General features: G+C 43.0%; 1 protein-coding gene across 1 annotated transcript in view; it reads left to right on the top strand.

Annotated features, from left to right (window-relative positions):
* Nucleotides 1-20,548, top strand: part of LOC122790521 (protein mono-ADP-ribosyltransferase PARP14-like) — a 2,292,317-nt gene that overhangs the window by 714,957 nt on the left and 1,556,812 nt on the right. The gene's annotated exons all lie outside the window — the stretch shown is intronic.

Raw genomic sequence — 20,548 nt, forward strand, 5'->3', positions numbered from 1 at the left:
AGTAAAAGCCTTACCGTTTAGACACCATATTGGGTTTCAGCATTAAATTCTGGTGTTAATTAATGTCTTCATAGAATGCTAAGAAGTGTATGGCATAAGGTTTAAGACTGCTGGGCTGTAGAACCAAAAGCTGTGCTTGAATTTCATTATTCCCCCGACAAACACACACCACCACTAACATACTGTGTGATATTCAACAACTTTGCCTCATTTGTGCTCCAGTGTCCTCCTCAAAAAAAAGACTTTTCAGTAAACCTATCTGATTAACTGAAATAGATAAGTGAATAATGAATAAATAAAATAATTGTTCTTTATGACTAACTAGACAGAAAGGTGAGTTTGCAGAAAGTAAAAATTGGACTCTTGCTTTAAACAAAAGTAAAGCCATTTAAAAGTAATGTGTGTGACTGCAGAAGAAAATGATAACATTCTGACTACAAAAAAAGACAACATTTTGGAACTTGGTTCTAGGTATAACCTTTAGAGAGATCATATGCTTAAGATATTCTTAATGTTATAGTGCTCTGTATTTTCTTTTGCGTAGCTATGTTTTTCTTTTATTTTTTGCCTTTTTTTTTTGCTCAGCATACAGTGTCAAATATTTAATCTTTAATAATTCCTTGCAGTAAGATGGCATTTGGTGGTAAATAAAATAAAGAATGTTAAATGCCAAGAAAGAGGATTAGACAGCATGTAATGTTCCAGTATGTTACAAACCCAGGGCAGTGAGTTATCCCTGTCTTGGGTGGTCAGAGAGCATCACTTTTCATTGTGCTGTAGACTCAGGAATGGGAATGATTGTTTTCACAAAGGGTCAGTAAGTTCTGTTCATTTTTGCATCCAAGACACCTGTGGTGAGGAGAGGCTGCCACTATCATGGATGGTCAGGAAGCATCTCCCATTTCTACATCTTAGAGATCTGGGATGAGGAGTGACTCTTATTGGGGAAGACTAGAAGTTACCTTAAATTTCTGAATTTTAGACCTGAGATGGTAAGTGATCTTCATCATGGAAGGTCAGGGATCACCTTACATGTCTGCATCTTAGACATCTGGGAGTGAGAGTGAAATAGTCAATCGCTCATCCAAAGCACTTTAAATTACCGCATCTTAGACCTGGGATGTGGAGTGATTCACATAACAGAAGATCAGGAAAAATTATGCATTTCTGAATGTTTGAGAATCCTAAGTTAGGTGTAGCCTTTATTAGGGGGTGTCAGGGAGCACCTTACATTTTTAAATGCTGAGACGTGGAGTGGGTAGTAGCTCTCATTATGAAACGCTTGGGAACATTATCCATTTCTGTATGTTAGACACCTAGGATGAGGAATGACCCTCATTGTGCAGGGTCTGGGAGCACCTTAAGATTTGCAGTGTTGGAAGACTAAACTTAGGAATGATCTTTATTACTGAGAATAAGGGAGTTCCTTGCACTTCTGTATGATGGAAACTTGGTTGGAAGTGACCTTCATTACTGAAGGTTGGAGGAGCACCTTACCTAACTAAAGCTTGGGAGTGGTCCTCATCGCTAAAAGACAAGAATTGTATTTCATATTTAATATCAGCATGCTTGAGCCCTAGGAAATGAGAGAGGTCCTAGCCACTGAGGGTCAGGGAGCATCTGAATTTTCTGTGTGGTTAAGGGTGGGGGAGTTGCTTTTTTAGTAAGCACCTTGTGTCTCTGTATGGAAGGTACCCAAGATCGGGAGTGGCCATGGTTACTGATCATCTGGGAGCACTTAATATTTCTGCATTCTATCTAGGTTCAGGAATAACCCTCATCAGTCAGTCACAGAACACATTTTAAATTAGAGACTGTGGTGAGGTTACTAAGAATCTTAAGTTTCTGCATGCTAGGAACCAGGGGTGCTGAGTAGCCTTTATCAATGAGGAGTCAGCATTGTATGCTTCTGTGTGCTAGACACCAAGGCTGGTAGTGGCACTTATCACAGGATCAGAAAGTGCCTACATTTTTGCATGTCAGAGGCTCCTGGAGAGGAGTTGCTCTTATTTATAAGGGTCACAAAGCATATTATATTGGCCTTTTAGGGACCTAGTAAGTAGTAAACTATGCCACTAAGGGTCATCAAAAGCTAGTAGTGAATGTTTACCTGACAGCTGTTATCCCTCTCTGTCTCTTACTAGGCTGTGTCTGCTGTGTAGGTGTATCCATATGGGAGTCTGGTTATTATGCTAGTGCAGAGGATACAGGATATTTATTTTATTGTACATTAATTGGGTGGGTGGGTTGATACGTGTGATCCATTTTCAGCCATGGCTTGGGACAAGTGCCAGCATGCTTTGAAGTAAAGTGCAGTGGTTTAGTTTCACATACTGGTTGTTGACATGAAATCACCTCTGTATATGAGAATGTTACAGGACAGCATTTTCATTTCTACATACCTGTCATAATGTTTGATGACAAAGATAGGAAGAACAGTTACAAGTAAAGTAACTGTTGTAAGAGATTATGCTTATCATATTACATTGAATGCAGTTTGACTTTTATTTGTAGAAAGGAGAAACAGTAAGTCTGATCAAAAAATAGACTACAATTAGTAAATAGCCTTGGGACGATTTCCATAAGAGTCGTGTTATTTTAGGAATGTTAGAGATCTAAGTGCTTAACGTGGCACAAAGAGAACAGTTGATGCCCTAGTATATCACTGTTGCAATATCCTAAACAGAAGGGATCACCTGCCCAGGGCAGTCCAGTGTTCAGCCAGTATGCAAAAGTCTAATGATCTACATCACACCTGTGCATCCCACAAAAAAAAAAGGGCATAAAACACACGTATGGATGCAACTACCCAAAGCTGTTTGCTACCACTTTGAATGCTATTATTGATAGCTGGTATGAATGCCTTGTCGCTGTACTGAAAACTTTCCCATCAGATGAGTTCCCTGTTGGGTTTTTTTTTTGCTTGTTTGCTTTTTACTTTTCTTGGTCTTGAATTTTTTTTTTTTTTTTTTTTTTGCTACCAGGAGTTCATGTCATCCAAGAAGGGAAAATGTCAGTGTGGGAGGCAGATTCCCCATAAGAATCATCATGAACATTGCCTTTTTTGTTTGGATACTTTACATGATGATACCCCTTGCAATATCTGTAAGGCATTTTTGCCTAAGACACTGAAAAGCTGTTTGTCGTCAATGGCCATTTATCTTGAAAACCAACAGCTTAAACAGTTAGACCAGGGTACCATAACAGAATCATTTAACCCTGAGATGCTCCCACGAGGTAAGAAGAAGGCCAAGAAGTCTAGGCCAAATTCTTCAGCTATCCAAGCTCCACTGGATGTCCCTCTAGAAGTGGGTAATAGCTCTTTAGGTCGTTCTGCATCCATTTCAGATTCCTCTGCAGCGAACCCGTCGGAGGCTGGGATTGATTCATCTTTTTACATGTCCTCTGAGGTTTTGCATGCATCTGCTGTGGACATCAAGGAAGAACTACAATTGATTATCTCAGAAGACCCTAAGGGAATTCCACAGATATTGGTCAGGGAGGAGTTTCTGGGTTCTCTTATCGAAGCTCGCCAAGAGTCAGAATCCCTGGTATTTGTTCGGGCTGATGTCCCTTCCGAGAAAAGAGAAAAAAATTTGGTCTATCCAAAGGATCCTCAGAGGGAATGGCAAGAGTTTACTCAGGGCTTGTTTTCTGCTTTGATAGACCTAAAGCTCTTCAAGGGGTTTTGGTATATGCTTCTCCTCCTTGGACCTCTACCCTTTTAGATGGCTTAGGGAACTAGATTATTCGGATGAGGATTCATTGTCTGATTTGGGGTCTTTGTCCTATTCTTTACAAATGCCTTCACCATTGGCTTATGGGTCTGATGAGGAGGAGTTTTTTACCTCTGAGCCTACTTTTGAAGACTTTGGGGACACAATTGCTAGGATAATGGAATATTTTAAGTGGGATTCTTCTTAAGTGTCTGATATTCAGAGAATATATTATGAATGGTTGTAAGTGGATACTCCTAAACCATCAGGAGTTCCTCCTGTGTCGGCTGCCTTGTTAGATACTTTCATTGCTGCTTACAAGTTTCCTGATTCTCGGCCTTATGCTCATAAGAAACCTGATAGGTTCTAAAAGTTTCCTGAGGATTGTCAATTTTTATTTAAATGTCCTTCTGCTGATCCTGCTGTGGTATCAGTCTCTTCTGACAAACCTTCTAAGCTTTTCCCTCTTCCAAATTTTTGCCTTCTACTAAGGATAATAGGGCAATAGAGAGGATTGGTAAGAAAGTTTGCACTGCTTCTACTCTGGCCTTTAGGGCTGTTAATTAGCAGAACCACATGACTAGGTATGCCCTGGCCTTGATTGCTCAGGCTTGTCAGGTTATTTCTGATGATTCTGAAGGGGAAATCATTGGCCTTATGTATTTTAGGTTCGGCTTCTCAAGTGACCCGCCACTCTTTTAGGTGAAGTTATGATGCTGCTGATGCCTCTTCCAGAGCTGCAGCTTTTGGGTTTGTCATGAGGCATTAGTCCTGGCTTCATGTCTTGTCCCTGCCTGAAGGCATTAAGGCCAAGTTGTTGGATGCTCCTTTGGAAAATAAACATCCTTTTGGGACTGATGCTGCTGACTTGTTTAAGTCTCTTCAATAGAAAGGCAAAGCCTTACAGGACCTCAAAGATATTTTTGTCCCTCCTTATCCCTAAGGTCCAGAGAAATTTCTAGATCTGCTTTTGATCACAGGAAACCCTGCCGGGCCTCCAAAGGCAGGGAAGGGTGGTAGGCAGGCCCCCTGTGCTAAGGCTTCTCAGATTTCTATGGCCCAGTTGCATCCTTTATCTGATAAGTCTGCTTCTCTTTGAAAATTCAACCTCCCTTCTTTTAGACCAGGTCCCTTTGGCTTTCAAATTGGTGTCTCATCACATCAGACTCCTGAGTTCTTTCTGTTATTCATCAGGGTTGCTTCATGGTATAGAAGTCTGTCCTTCCTTTTTGTGGGATTCCTCAACCTCCTCTCAAGCATCTTCCTCATTTCCCTGAGGTTCTAGGTTCCCTGGTGAACCAAGGAACCATTCAACCTGTCCCCCTTCTCAAGCAGAAAAGGGTTTTTATTCCAGGATGTTCTTAGTTCCTAGAAAGGAGGGCACTTGGAGACCTATTCTGGAACTCTCCCGGATCAACACCTTTCTCAAGGTGGCTTCTTTTCGGTTGCTTACTCTTCAAACTGTGTTTCCTCTTTTATTACCCAGGCTTTTCCGGTGCCGTTAGATGTGAAAGATGCTTAGCTTCATATCCCTATTCACCCTCTTTTCAGGAAGTTTTTACACTTCTCTGTGTCCGTTTTCATTTTCACTTCTTTGCTTTGCCCTTTGGCCTATCTGCTGTCCTAAGGGTATTCACAAAGTACCTAGCTCATGTGATTGCTTTCTGCAGGCTCCAAGGCATTCAGATTTTTCCTTATCTAGACAACCTGTTGCTTCAGGCGCCTTCTCAGTCGCCTGTTACAGGATCTGGAGTTCACCATTTCTTTTCTTCAAAGTTTGTGGTTCACAATCAATGTCCAAACGTCCGTCCTGACTCCCTGTCAGGATCATGTGCATGTGAGATGCAGGATCCTGAAAGTGCCATTGCTGGCTTCTCTTCAACCTCCAAACGTTTTGCCATTGACAGCCTTCTTTAAGTCTCTTCTCCCTCTGACTGCCATGCCAGCCAGGGAGATTTTTCAGGCCCTGTGATTCATGGTCTCTTCTATTCCACTGCTTCCTCTGGCCAGACTGCATATGAGAATGCTTCAGTAGTACATTAAGTCAGTTTGGCTGCAGCATTGTCACCCTCTGTGTACTTCTCCATCCCTGTTTAAAGAAGAAGGAATTTGAGTGGTGGATTCACCGGTTTGCTGTCCACCCAGGCCGGCCCTTTCAGCCTCTAGTCCCTTCCCAAGAACTTTTCACCTATGCCTCAGACATGGGGTGGGGTTCATGGGTGCCGGAACCATAGTACGAGGGGGAGGAGGCACCCCCCACTTTTACAGCTGCAAGACCTGTCGGGGAAATATTAATGAAGTGGAGTTTTCTTGCTAATGCGAATTCATGCGCGGATGGTAAAGGAAGACCCATGTGTTGCACTTTAAAGTGGATATGTGCACTAGCAGTTCTTGTTCTCTTATTGCTTTGTGTTACACGAGTTATTGCTGCTGCCACATGTTACAGGAGTTATGCTGCCACTGCCATGTGTTACAAGATTTATGTTGCCGCTGTTCGTTGGTGCTGCCAGAGGTAAACTGGTAAGGAGAGTTTTGTTCTTTTTTTTGCAGGAGTTATGCTGCCCCCCCCTCCCCCGAGTGCTGATCATTGCTCAACATTCGTGAGTTGCCCAGCCACTGACCTGATGCATTTTGAAGTTGATCTAATACTATGGCAAGTACTGTGTAATTCCATTTGCTCATTACTAAATAGTTCTTTCTTGTCACCTTTTCTTTTGAGAGTCTTCAAAGCTTCAAGTTGTATTCAAATTTGAAAGGTATTACATATTTATAGAGTTAGGATTAGTTAGACAAGTTAGTAATGTAATCTTGATTTATGGAAACTGTGAGTGCATAATGTTGAAGTCATTGTTTAAGAAATGTATATTTGAGATTTGATATGTAATTATTCACAGAAGTTTCACAGATCATGGAATTATGAGGTGTTTTGTATAGTTCCACACAAACGCGAGTGCAAACTTCTTTTTACTGGATAAAATATCAAAACAAAGCTTTCGGATTAGATGATCCTTCGTCAGTGTTACAAATGTAAAAACAGTGATGTCTGTACTTTTTGCATTTTCTATTTACAGTGATTTCATTGACAACCTGCACATAGCCTAACATTTTATCAAACCTAGTTAAAACAGTGGCAACACCTCCAAGAATCCAGTCCTCTGAAACAGGCTTATTTAAGCCATTAACTTTTTTTAGTTAACTGCTGCAAAGATGTTTACTTTTTGCATTTCCTGTCATGAAACATTACCAGTCAATTACTATACCATTTTTATATGTGTAGTGCAGAGACTACCTTTGTGTTTAGTTCAGTGTTGGCAGTAGGGTAGTCTTTCTCTGTATAGTTAGTTTTGTAATCCTGATAATAATTCCCTCACTCATGTAATACATTACCATCTCCTGTCATTCCCTGTTAACTTCCAGCACGTGCTTATCTAATGGTGTATCTGGCCAAAATTTTTCAAAATTGTCAATAAACATTTCTCCAGTATACGAACGCACGCACTCAGGTCACTCCACAACAAGTACAAATGTGACTCTGTCATTGTCCATGTTGGTGTGAATGACCTAAGATGTACCTCCCTGGACTACATGAAAGGAGACATGGAATAGCTCTCTGATCTTGTAGCCCAGGCAGGTATGACCCTAGCCCTGAGTAGCATCTTGCCATCACCCAGAATGATACCACAGTACAAGGACAAAATTATTGACTTTAACAATTGGCTAAGCTTCTGGTGTCATTCTAAGGGAATCCAGTATCTGTCTGCCTGGGATGACATGATCGATAGACCACGCTGCTTTGCCAGAGATGGCCTGCACCTGTCACCCTTAGGATTTCGGATACTGGCAAAGGCTCTTGCCACCCCTATAGTGCCTTTTTTAGGCAAGGTTCAAATGACAAATTCACCACCGTAACAGGTACAAGCAAGCAAAATCTGAGGGTAATGCTACTCAATGCTAGAAGTCTAAACCTCAAAATGCACTCACTCGAGGCACTCCTTAAAATGGAGAACATTGACATCTGTGTAGTGAAAGAGACTTGGTTCAAAGCTCCAGAGTGCACCCCTGCATTACCAGGCTATAATTCATACCACACCTTTCGGCCACCAAACCCGGACCGAAACACTAAAGGTGGAGGCGTGTCCATATTCATTAAGGATATCCACACCTCCAAGCTAGTTGCTCAGCATAATGCATCCGAGATTGTCCAAGTTCAACTAACTCTGGGCAAAACCGCAATCCAGATTGTAGCTTGCTACAGACCCCCCACCATGCCCCAGGATTCCCACTCCTCTTTTCTTGATACACTGGAAAATATTAAGGTACAACCCAACACTAATAATGGGTGATTTCAACTACCCTACCATTAACTGGAACAACTACTAATGTACCAACTCTTTTGCCCAACATTTTCTGGAAATCATCAATTCCAACGCCTTGGATCAACTTATCCACATCCCCACCAGGGGCAGCAGTATCCTAGACCTGGTCATCACCAACATGGCTGACCGGTGTTCCACACCAGAGGTCAGCTCTTCGTTGGTCAGATCCGACCACAAGCTAATCACCCTAGACATCCACATCCGCTCCCACCCCCCATTATGAAAACAACTGTAAAAAATTTCTCCAAAGCCAACTTCATGCTTCTTAAGACAGAAGTGGCAAACTTCACGACACCCATGCAGATGGACAATAGAGGTACAACTGCCGAATCCTACACAAATGCACTTTATAAGCACTTACACGAGTGCATGGATCGTGCTATCCCTAATAGAACCAAGATGCTATCCTCCAAAAAAAGGAAGCCAATCTGTTGGTCTTCTGCCATAAACAAACATTACAACAGAAGAAAGAAACTGTTGCAAAAAAAGAGTAAAATCCCACAATTGGAGGACATCCCTGGTCAGCCTCAGTAAGAAGCTGAGATCCCTCATAAAATCCTCCAAAGCTAGTTATGAAAAGAAAATTGCCACTGATTCTAAAGACAACCACAAAGCATTCTATAGCTATGTCAAAAATCTCAATGGCAACACTCAGATCTCCTCTGAGTTACAGCACAATGACACTAAATATACAGAACCAACTGATATTGCCAACATCCTGGCAGATAGCTTCAGTGCTAACTTTACCCCCCTCTCACCCCCTAAAGGGCCCATCTTTATACCGGAAGAATGCAAAGTTCCTGTAATCATGGCTGCACAGGTAAAAAACCTCACTCTCCAAAGCCAAGAACACAGCATCCATGGGACCTGACAACATCCCAGGCTGCCTTCTACATGAACTACAGAATGAACTGGCACCCCACCTAAGTACCATGTTTAATCATAGCCTCACCTCAGGCTTTGTGCCCATTGAATGACGCACTGCGGCAGTTATCCCACTCCACAAGGGGGGGGGGCCACAACAGACCCCAGGAACTACCGCCCCATTAGCCTGATGATCCTCGTCTGCAAGGCCATGGAACGTATCATCATGGAACTCATAAACAAAGATATTGGAGATATCCAAACTCTGGACCCCACACAATTTGGGTTTGTAAAAGGCAGATTGTCTCCTAAACCTGATAGACTTCTTTGAAGTAGTCACCAAAGCCATAGATGAGGGTAAGGTGGTTCACACAGCCTATCTAGATCTCGTCAAGGCGTTCAACACCATCCCCCACTCTGGAATTATAGATAAACTCACTAAACTAGGTATAAATTCCTATGTCACAAGATGGGTTGCCAACTGGCTTACTGTCAAAACCCACACTGTGAAAGTAGCAGACTCCAAATCAGACTTCAGACCAGTGACAAGTGTAGTACCACAGGGTTCAGTCCTGGGTCCGCTCCTGTTTGGTATCTACTTCTCTGAAGTACAGGCTAACACAGAAGGTCTTTGGCTAGCTAAATTCGCAGATGACTGCAAACTAGGAGCCATGATCGAAACTCCTAACGATGTGGACATCTTACAAAAGGGCCTCACTGAGACAGATGCCTGGTGTCAAAGACATGGTCTCAAGATCAATGCCAAAAAGTGCATTGTCATTCCCTTTGGTAAAAACTCTGTACCCATGAACTACCACATAGGCGGTAGTCTACTTAACACCAAAAGTGTGATGAGACCTTGGGACACAGGTGGACAGTAGTCTCTCCTTTGATAATCACATTGCCACAGTGGTCAGGAAATCTTTCTACGTGGCACACCTCAAAGGTTTCTTATCCAGAAAAAAAGTGGTCATTGTTCCCCTCTACTCATCACCCATTAGACCCATTATGGAGTACAACGCCCCTTTTTGTATGTACCTCACAAAACATCTACAACAACTGGAAAGGTCACAAAAATACCTCACAAAGAGGATTACTGGCCTCAAACATATGCCTTATGCAGACCGTCTCAGAAAACTCCAGCTTTACTCCGTCCCATATCGCCTACTCAGAGGTGATTTCTGCCTAACATACAAAGCTATGTCAAACCCAGAGTTGTTGGACATGCTCCACTTAAAGAAATCCCTCCGAGCTACACGCTCTAGGGACCTAAACCTTGTCACCACAGTAAACAGAACATGCTGGAGGGATAGATTCCTGTCCCAGAGACTTCCCATACTCTGGAACAGACGGTTTACTATCAAAATTTCGAACGGCACTCCGTCGACTGTGCTATAGTCGAACACGGAAGTTTGAAAACGTCGAATGTCGAAGTAAAAAAATCAATCTAGGAATGGTTTTAACATGGGTCGAGGTAGGTGTTCAGTATTATTCTGAACTACAAACATCTCCCCTACCTCGACCCATGTTAAAACCCATTCCTAGATTGTTTTTTTGACTTCAACATTACCATTTTCAAACTTCCGAGTTCGACTATAGTACAGTCGGCGGAGTGCCGTTCGAAATTTTGATAGTAAGTCGGAACAGACTACCTATCTATGTCAAACAGAGCTCCTCATTAGCACTCTTCAAGAAGAATCTTGATGATTGGATGGGTAATTAGGAAATTCACCCCGGGGATCACTTCTGTGGTTCTGCTTGACAGGGGCACAGGAAAATAATTTTCTTGGGTGGTGAAAGCCAAGGTACCTTTTTGGCTAGGCTTGTATAGGCCCTAGGGCCAGTAGCCTACTACCTACCTATGAACCTATGTCTCATCAAAGCTTCTCTGCATGAGTCAACTAAGCGCTGAGATACACTCTTTCTGCTTCACAGATACAAACTAGGTAAACTGCATTATCATAGAATGAATGAATTAATGAGTACAAAGCTACTGATGGAAGTAAATCTTTGGAGTGCAGAGCCTGCCAGTGTTCTAGCAGGCAGCTAATCAAGTTCCCATCCCTTCTGCTTCTTCATACTGTATTCTATCAATACTGTTGATACTTGAATCTTTCTCTTCACTTATATGGTATCACTGCCTCTGGCAGTATAGTCCTCAACCTGCCACCTTTCCTGTGGAAAAAAAAAACTATCTTCTTATTCAGAAATTAATTCTTCTCTCTCTCTCTCTCTCTCTATACACACATTATATATATATATATATATATATATATATATATATATATATATATATATATATATAAACACACTGCAATTCATGAACCTTTCTTTTGTTTTTGCCTTTGCAGTTCATCTCTGTGCCTCTCATTTGCACTACAGCAGTGAGATGTGTCGGTATCACACATGCTGTAGACAGCCTTCTGCGTTAGACGTTCTGACCCTGACTATGATGCCGGTAACATGGTTTCAGCATATAAGGTAGGGAGCCAGAAATGCTTGCCAGTATGATAGAACTGAATGTCTGCTGGACTACTGCCCCACAGTGAGATGACCGTGCGAGTCACTCCCTTCTGGAATAGTAGCTATGTGGTAGTGTTGACAGCAGTGGCATTCGTGCAGTGTAACTAGAGCAACAGTGGGAAACCTGGAATCTGTCTCGTTAAGCCATAATGTCACGAATCAGTCTCTATCCCTCCCCAGGAAATTTAACTAGGTATACCCTATCATTTAATCAGCCATGAATGAGGGACCCCTGATTCTGCAGTCTTCTCCACCTGTTAGAAACGTGTATACATTTAGTTGCTTGTTTTCTTAGTAAGCAAACTATTTTGGTGGGATTTTGCAATGGAATCATGGTCATATCAATGTCAGAATTGTGAATGTCACATTTTCAAGACCACTGCTGTGAAGGTGGAGTAATTATTTTTTAATCCCAAGCTGCAACAACTCGGGGATAAAAGGTACAGTGGGAAAAGCCATCTGCATTGGGGGGGGGGGGTAAGGCCTCCAAGCAAAGCAAGCTGTCAAAAAACTATGTTCAAGACCCTTCATACATATGGTTTCAGAACAAGATTTCCATAATTTCAGATTTTGTTGCAGTGATACCCACCATTTTAGCCATGGCACAAGTTTCAAAGATAAGGATAAATGCAACATGTTTGAAAAGTTGGAAGTTGTCAATTACTGTACATGGTTTTATGTGAGGGAATGTATCACCTAACAAACACACTTGCAAGATCCTTCATGCAAATGGTTTCAGAACAGTACAACAGAACAGTAGCACCATTTTTAGCCATTGCACAAATCTCAACAGTGAGGATAAAATGCAAAATGTATGAAAAGTTTGAACAAGCCAATTACTCTGAATGGTTTTATGTGAGGGGAATGTATCGCCTAACAAAAACAGAGTCACAATGAAAATATGCAGTCTACACAAAGGCTGGTGGATTGTAATGATAGAAGTTTAAGTAGCCTTTTATGGTTGAAATTTTCTGAAGTTGGTAGTTTTGTCATTATAGGCTCATATAGGTGTGTACTAGGCTAATGGTCCTGGAGCCTTTACAAGCCTAGCCCATAGAAGTGCCGTGGCATTGTGCCACCCAACATTAGTTCCCAGTGCCTCTATCAAGTAGAGCCACTGGAGTGATCCCCGGGGTGAACTTTCTATTTCCCATCCACTCATCAAGATTTCTCTTGAAGCGGGCCAGTGAGGTGCTCTGCTTGACATGTATGGGAAGTCTATTCCAGAGCATGGGTAGTCTCTGGGTTATGAACCTGTCCCTCCAGCATGTTCTGTTGATTGTGGTAATGAGGTTGAGGTCTCTGGAGCATGTGGTGCAGAGCGATTGGGATTTCTTTAGATGTAGCGTTTCTAACAGAACTGGGTCAGACATGGCTTTGTAAGTCAAGAAGAGATTGCCTCTTAGTAGACGATATGAGACAGAGTATAGCTGTAAGTTTTTGAGTCTGTCCATGTACGACGTGTTTAAGGATTAAGGATCCTCTTTGTGAAGTACTTTTGTGGCCTTTCCAGCCGTTGCATGTGTCTAGTCAGGTACATGCCAAATGGGGAATTATACTCAATGATTGGCCTAATGAGTGAAGAGTAGAGCGAGATGATGACCTCTTTCTTCCTGGATGCAAAACCCTTGGTAATGAGATGTGCCACATAGAAAGACTTTCTGACTACAGTGGCAATGTGGTGGTCGAAGGAGAGGTTGCTGTCAACCTGTGTCCCCAGATCTCTTATAGCGCCTTCAGTGTTCATTGGGCTCCTATCAATGTGGTAATTAGTGGAACAGAGTTTTTCCAAAGGGGGTGACGATGCATTTTTTGGCATTAAGCATAAGGCCATGGTTTCGACACCAGTCATTGGTCTCAGTGAAGCCTTTCTGTAGGATGTCTACATCACTTGGGAGTTAATAATGGCTCCCAGCTTGCAGTTATCTGCAAACTTGGTCAGCCAGAGTCCCTCCGTGTTGTCCTGGACTTCTGAGAAGTAGATGCAAAACAGGAGAGGACCCAGGACCGATCCCTGTGGGACTCCACTCATGACTGGTTGGCAGTCTGACTTGGAGTCCGCTAATTTCACACTGTGGGTTCTATCTGTGAGCCAGTTTGCAACCCACCTAGTGATATAGGGGTTGATGTCTAGTTCGGTGAGTTTATCAGTAATTCCTGAGTGGGGAATGCTATCAGATGCCTTGGCCAGATTGAGGTAGGCTGTATCAACTGCCTTGCTGTCATCCATAGCGCTGGTGACTGACTCAAAGAAGTCAACCGGGTTGAGCAGGTATGATCTACATTTCACAAAACCAAATTGCGTGGGATCTAGAGTTTGGAGATTCCCTATATCCTTGTTAATTAGTTCCATGATGATGCACTCCATAGCCTTACATATCGGACTCATCAGGCTAATGGGGAGATAATTCCCAGGGTCTGCAGTCACTCCCCCTTTATGGAAAAGGATGACTGTAGCAGTGCACCATTCGGTAGGGACAAAGCCTGAGGTGAGACTGTGATTGAACAGGGCACACAGATGTGGTACCAGTTCACTCTGTAGTTCATGTAGAACACATCCAGGGATACTGTTGAGTCCCATGGAAGTTGTATTCTTGGCCTTGGACAATGCAGCTTTAACCTGTGCTAAAGTAATACTGGGTGCCTGGTATTCCTCTGGTATTGTGATTGGTCCTTAAGGGTGGAGAGAGGGGTTAAGTTGGCACTGAATCTGTCGGCCAGTATGTTGGCAATATCTATTGACTCCGTGTAGGAGGTACCATTGTGTAGTAACTTACAGCAAATCTGAGTATTGCTGTGGAGATTTTTGATAAAACTATAGAAGGCTTTGTGGTTGTTTTTAGTGTCTGCCGCAATTCTGCCTTCATAGCTGGCTTTAGAGGTTTTGATGAGGGATATCAAGTTTTTGTTGAGGCTAATAAGGGAGTTTTTCCAGTCTTGGGACTTCACGTTTTTCTTCAACAGTTTCTTCCTTCTGTTGTAGAGTTTATTAATGGCAGTGGACCACCAGATTGGCTTTCTTTTTTGGAGGAGAGCATCTTGGTTCTGTTGGGTGTGGCTAGTTCCATGCATTTATGTACGTGTTCGTACAGTACATTGGTGTATGATTCAGCAGTCACGCATCTGTTTTCCATTGACAGGGGTGCTCTGTTTTTAGGAGCCCAAAGTCAGCTTTGTAGAAGTTTTTCATGGTGGTTACCTTTGCGGGGGGTGTGAGTGAGATGTGGATTTCCATGGTGATTAGTTTGTGGTCGGATCTAACCAGGGAGGAATTGACTATTGGTGTAGAGCAGTGGTTGCCCATGTTAGTAATAACCAGGTCAAGGATGTTTTTTCCTCTAGTGGGGGTAAGAATGAGCTGGTCCAGGGCATTGGAAATGATGAATTCCAGGAAGCGTTTGGCCAGTGTATTGGTGCATGAGTTGTTTTCCCAGTTGATGGAGGGGTAGTTGAAGTCACCTAGTATGAGAGTGTTGGGTTGGACCCTAATAGTTTTCGGAGTGCTTAGGAACATGGAGTGAAAGTCTTGGGACATGGTTGGGGGCTTATAGCAGGCTACGACCTGTATCGCCATCTTACCCAATGTTAGTTGTACCTGAAGTATCTCAGATGCGTTATGCTGGGCTACTAGTCTGGAGGTGTGCATATCCTTTATGAATATGGTGACACCGATGCCTTTGGAGCTTCGATCCATGTTCTGGGGCCAAAAGGTGTGGAATGAGTTATAGTCTGGTAATGCAGGGGTGCTTTCTGCTGCTTTAATCCAGGTCTTTGTTACAGCACAAATGACAGTGTTCTCCATTTTGAGGAGTGCTTTGAGCAAGTGCATCTTAAGATTTAGACTTCTAGGGCTGAGCAGCATGACCCTCAGATTGCATTTATTTATAGCTGTTATGGTAGTAATTTTATCTTTTGAACATTGCCTAAAAAAGGCACTATAGGGGTGGCAAGAGCCTTAGCCAGTATTCAGAAACCCAGAGGTGACAGGTGCAGGCCATCTCTGGCAAAGCATCAAGGTTTGTCAGTCATGTCATCCCAAGCAGACTGATACTGGATCCCCGTAGAATGACACCAGAAATTTAGTCAATTGTTGAAGTCGGTCATTTTCTGCTTGTACTGCAGTATCATTCTGGGTGACGGTAGGATGCTACTCAGAGCTAGGGTCATACCTACCTGGGCCACATAATCCGAGAGCCCCTCCATGTCTCTTTTCATGTAGTCCAGGGAGGTGCATCTCAGGTCATTCACACCCACATGGACAGTGACAGAGTCATACTTGTACTTGTTGTGGAGTGACCTGAGTGCATGTGTTATGTGTTGGATTCTGGCACCTAATAACAGCTGAGTGTTACTTTTTCCTTACTCAACCTAGTAAGTGGGACATCAGTGTGCCTCACTATCGAGTCACCTGTGATTAGTGTATTGGACAAGCTGTTTTGCCATAGGGGCTTAGGTTGAGGGGCACACTGAGTAGGTGAGCTATGTGTTGTGTAGTTTGTGCTGTGTTGTGGCGGTCGAGTGCATTTCTGCCTTGGAGGTCTCTGCTGTTTGGGTAGATTTCTATTGAGAGCCTCCACGAAGGTGGGTGTGTGGTTTGTATTTTTATGTGTGACCTGTGATGGTGGGTGTTCTGGAGGGCTATGTGTTGCATGTGGTGTGGTGCAGGTGTTAACCTTCTCCTCTTGACCAGCTATTCCGGTCTTGGCTTGAGAGTGCATGGTTTTCAGTTTGGATATATAATTACATCTCTCACAAGTCTGAGTGTTGGGGGAGGTAAGAGGAGAGGGTTGTCTGTGTACATGAGGCAGTTGCTACACTGCCTCAGAATGCCCAAATTCACCAGTTTAATAGGATAAGGCACAGGGAACTGACCTTTAGACATGCCAGGAGGGATGGTCATTATTACTAAGTACTGGAGCTGTTTCCTTATATATTCCTTTTACAGGAAAAATGTTACTTAAGGTGTCTGAGTCTGTACAGAGCACTGCCAAACACTTGAGGGGAAACGAATATCTAGACCATGAAAATTTAAGGATGAGGTATTTAGACAGATATTCTGAAGTTTAAAAGAAATCAAGCAGTACTTACTGAAAAATAAAGAATTAGCTTGTCAAAAATGATGAAAAGAGGGGAGTCGCATGAATGGCTACTGCCTGGCTACTACTAATGCTGGTCTCAGCACAGCTTCACTCTATTGGGATACAGTACTCCTTTGCTTCTTCTCTCACCAGAAGCAAAATGTTAACACCAATCCCAAGAAGAGAAGCAGGTCATGGCCTGTTTGGTGATCCACAGTCTTGTCCCAGATGATGCAAGGGTCTGCAAGCTTGTAGCCTTTTTCTGGTAGATGCCTCAAATAGCAACCAGACCAGTCAGGTACGTTAAGTACAGACACTCACGCTCCAACCAGAAAGAGTCAGGAATCAGTGCACTCTGCTCCTACTCTCACCAGGATCACACTATAAGCACAGATTCCAAGCTATCACCTGTAAAGCAGTTATTAAGCTTTCTGGTGATCAGCATTCTCCAGGAAATAATGTAATTGCACTCCTCACACCAGGAGAAAACAGAAGCACTAATCCCAACATGACTACTGAGAGGCAGAATGTGAGCTCTCCAATAACTGGTGGTCTTGCAATAGATGCTTAAAGGTAAGATGCAAAAATGGTTTATCCTTAACACTGCAGTGTGCACTAGAGGAATTAGATGTGAAAGTAGGTAACTTAAGTTTTACCTGTCTAAAAAGTTAAGTTTTAGTGGAGAGTCAGTATTTTTAAAACCGCAAGATAGATTGAAAGGGGTGGTCACTTTTGTATTCTGGTACTGTGGAATACAGTAGGATGGCCAATAAATTTAAATAGTGGAAGAGGAGTGATTTCACAAAATAATAATTTTGTGCTTACTCACACCAGCCAGTAAAAGCAGAGTGGAAGTGAGGGATATGGTCAAATTAACATAAGGGGCAGGCAACTGGAAAGACAGTGGTGTTTAAGAACACAACAGTAACCGGGTTGGGTGGGAAAAATTTCTGTCTGACTCACAAGAGACAGGGTTGTGGTCTCCTTTCAAGTTTTAATATGCAGTTAAAAGCAGAATGCAAGTAAAACACAGTGTAAAGAAAACAAATCACCGTATACAAAACAGAAAAAGGCAACAAAGTAATACAAAATGCAATAAATAAAAAGCAAACTAACTTTTCCTTCAGAGCAAACTGTAGCCGAGTCTGGGTGAGCCTTTCCAGTAATGCTCAATTTGACTATCAGCCATGAGATAGGTAAGACCAATCAGGAAATGTCAATTCAAGCACCAAAAGAGAAATCTACTAAGCTAAAAATGTCCTCCAAGTGAGCTTGTGTTGTGGTAGTCAGTAGTTTTAAAAAAGTGAGCTTTTTAGATCACTAAGTGCCCCTCTCACCTTCCGCCCCACCCCCCAGTCTTCAACAACTTCCGGCGCCTCTGGTGGGGTTGCTTCTTTTGGTGTGGTCACCTGAAAGTTCAGGGCCTCTGGCCTCCACATCAGAAGTCAGACCATATCATCATAAAAGAGATGACAGCTCTGATTCTGGCTGCTCAAGCTTATCACCCCATGTTCTCTTCAGACCCCTTGAAGCTGTACACAGACAATGCAACAGTGATGTGGGATGTCAACAAGCAGGAAAGCACAAAATCTTACCTCCTGTGCAGGATGACTCTTCAGGTTTTGAGATGGCTCTCAGTTATCAGTTAACTCTTCAGGCAGTATACATTCCTTCAGTGCACAGTCTAGTGATAGACTGTCTCAGCAGATCCAAAACACAAGCTCTTGAACGGATGTTTCACAGAGCTGTGTTTCTGGACATTGTCCATTGGTGAGGTATTCCTCAGGCAGATCTTTTTGACTCCCCTGTGAAAATACAGCTTTCTCTCTTCTTTTCCAGAGTGCCATGCCATCTGGCATGGAAGACAGACTCCCTTTTTTTCCTTGGAAGCACATTTTTCTTTGCTTCCCCTCCTCTTCCTGTACTTCCAAGAGTCCTGCGGAAGATTCAGCTGAACTCCCAAAAGTCTTGCTAGTGTTTTGGCCAAGAGAGCACTGGTTTCCCTTTTTAATGCATCTGTCCAGAAGCAGTCACCACAAGTCTGTTTTATTTATTTATTTATTTATTTATTTATTTATTTACTTAACATTTGCTTGATGGGAAAGTCTGACTGGGTCAGGAACCCATTGGTTGGAATTCCTAGCACAGGACAAGGGGTCTCTCATCCCTGCAGGAGGTAATGGCTCTCAACCAGGAAATCCTGTATGTCCAGATGGAAAAGATTTTCTGCCTGGTGCCATGCTCATAAGTAGGACCCTTTTTCAGTGGGGGTCCCTCTGGTCCTCTCTTATTTTTGTGAGTTGTTTCAGCCTGGTCTGGCCTGTTCCTCTCTGCATGCCAGTTTGTCAGCCTTTTCTGCTTGTCTGCCATTGAATCCTCCTTTGGCTTCAAATTTTGTGCTCAAACAATTTCTTAAAGGTGTCTTGTATATTAGGCTTTTAAGGAAACCTATTCCTCCTCCTTGGGACATTAATTTTATTTTGGAAAAATTGACTCTGGCTCCTTTTGAGCATGCACATTCTGCTTTTTTGCACCATTGTACCTGGAAAACTGTTTTGTTGGTGGATCTTACTTTTGCTCAGAGAGTTTCTGAGCTCCAGGCCCTTATGGGCATTCCTCTTTTTTTTTTTCCACAGGGACAGTGTGTCCCTTTGTATTAATCCTTCTTTTATGCGCAAGGTAGTAAATGAGTTATGTCCTTGTATTCCTATGTTGCAGTATTCTTGTTGTGGGATTTTCCACCTCAGGTGACCCGTACGTCAGCTCCCATACAAAAGCTTCAGTTTGGCTGTTGCAGCTGCATGGGATGTCACACATAGGGCCATAAACCAGGGTCCTTAAATGTGACGTCTGCACGCACAGACCTCAGAACTTTTCAGCTGCAGATGACCAAAGCATCGTGTGCTTCACTCCTTCAACGCAAATGTTTAAAAAGCTAAGTACTCCATTGGGGATTTTTCTTCTAATTATCTTGCTAAAGCTTGGTTTGTTGTAGCTAGCCATTGCCGATATCAGCAAAAAAGGTAAATGCCAATGCAGAAGCCAGATACCCCATAAAGACTCGCACGACCGTTGTGTTTTTTTGCTTAGGCCGGGAGCGCGACCACAACGCTTGCTCCATTTGCTAATCATTTGTACCCAAGACCCTTCACAGCCGTCTGACTGCTCTTAATCTTTACTTGGAGAACCAACAGCTTAAACGATTAGCCCTTAGGTTGGATCCCACCTCGGAGGCCTTGACAGAACCTCTGCGTAAGAAGGCCAAGTTTCTTAGGCCCTCTACCTCTGCTGCTCCGCTCCCGGACGCCCCGCCATCTTCCGATTTAGGAGTTGAGGGATACTCGGATCCATCGACTTCAGTGCTGACTTTTGTAGAAGCCATTTTGCAGCTGACGACCAGCACTTCCGTGGAGCCAGCCCAGACCCTGTCTACCGTCAAGGTCCAGGGGGAACCAGACTTAGCAGATCTTCCAATTGGGATCCCTCTTCTGGACATTACTGCTGTTGGATTGTCATCCAACTCCAAGCCTACACCTATGACCACACCATCCAAAAAGAAATAAAAAACTAAACACTCAACCATGACCAAAGAAGGCCTATCTGACTGGCAGCCCTTCACTTCCTCCTTGATGCAGGCCTTTATGACCCTTAGGCCTTCAGACTCATCTTCCTCTACTCTGCCACTACTAAGCCCTAGAATTGCTTCTGCTTCTTCTCTCCCTCCTCCAGCCTTTCAGGGCAGGGAAGAAGAGCAAGACACCTATTACTCCTCCTCTCAGAAATCCATTTCTTACACCTCCCAAATTGCTTCACCTGAGGCGTACTACTCCCCAGATGAATCTGTTGAGGGAGACTGTCCTCCAGAGGATATTACATTTGGAGAAACTGTCACCAAAATGTAAGAATATTTCAAATGGGACACCTCTTAAATGTCTGAAACTCAGAAGAGGTACTTTGAACTTTTACAGGTAGAATCCCCTCACCTTCTGCT

This window comes from Protopterus annectens, chromosome 16.part0 (assembly GCF_019279795.1).
Source record: "Protopterus annectens isolate FY-2018-M chromosome 16.part0, PAN1.0, whole genome shotgun sequence".
NCBI classification, from domain to species: domain Eukaryota; kingdom Metazoa; phylum Chordata; order Ceratodontiformes; family Protopteridae; genus Protopterus; species Protopterus annectens.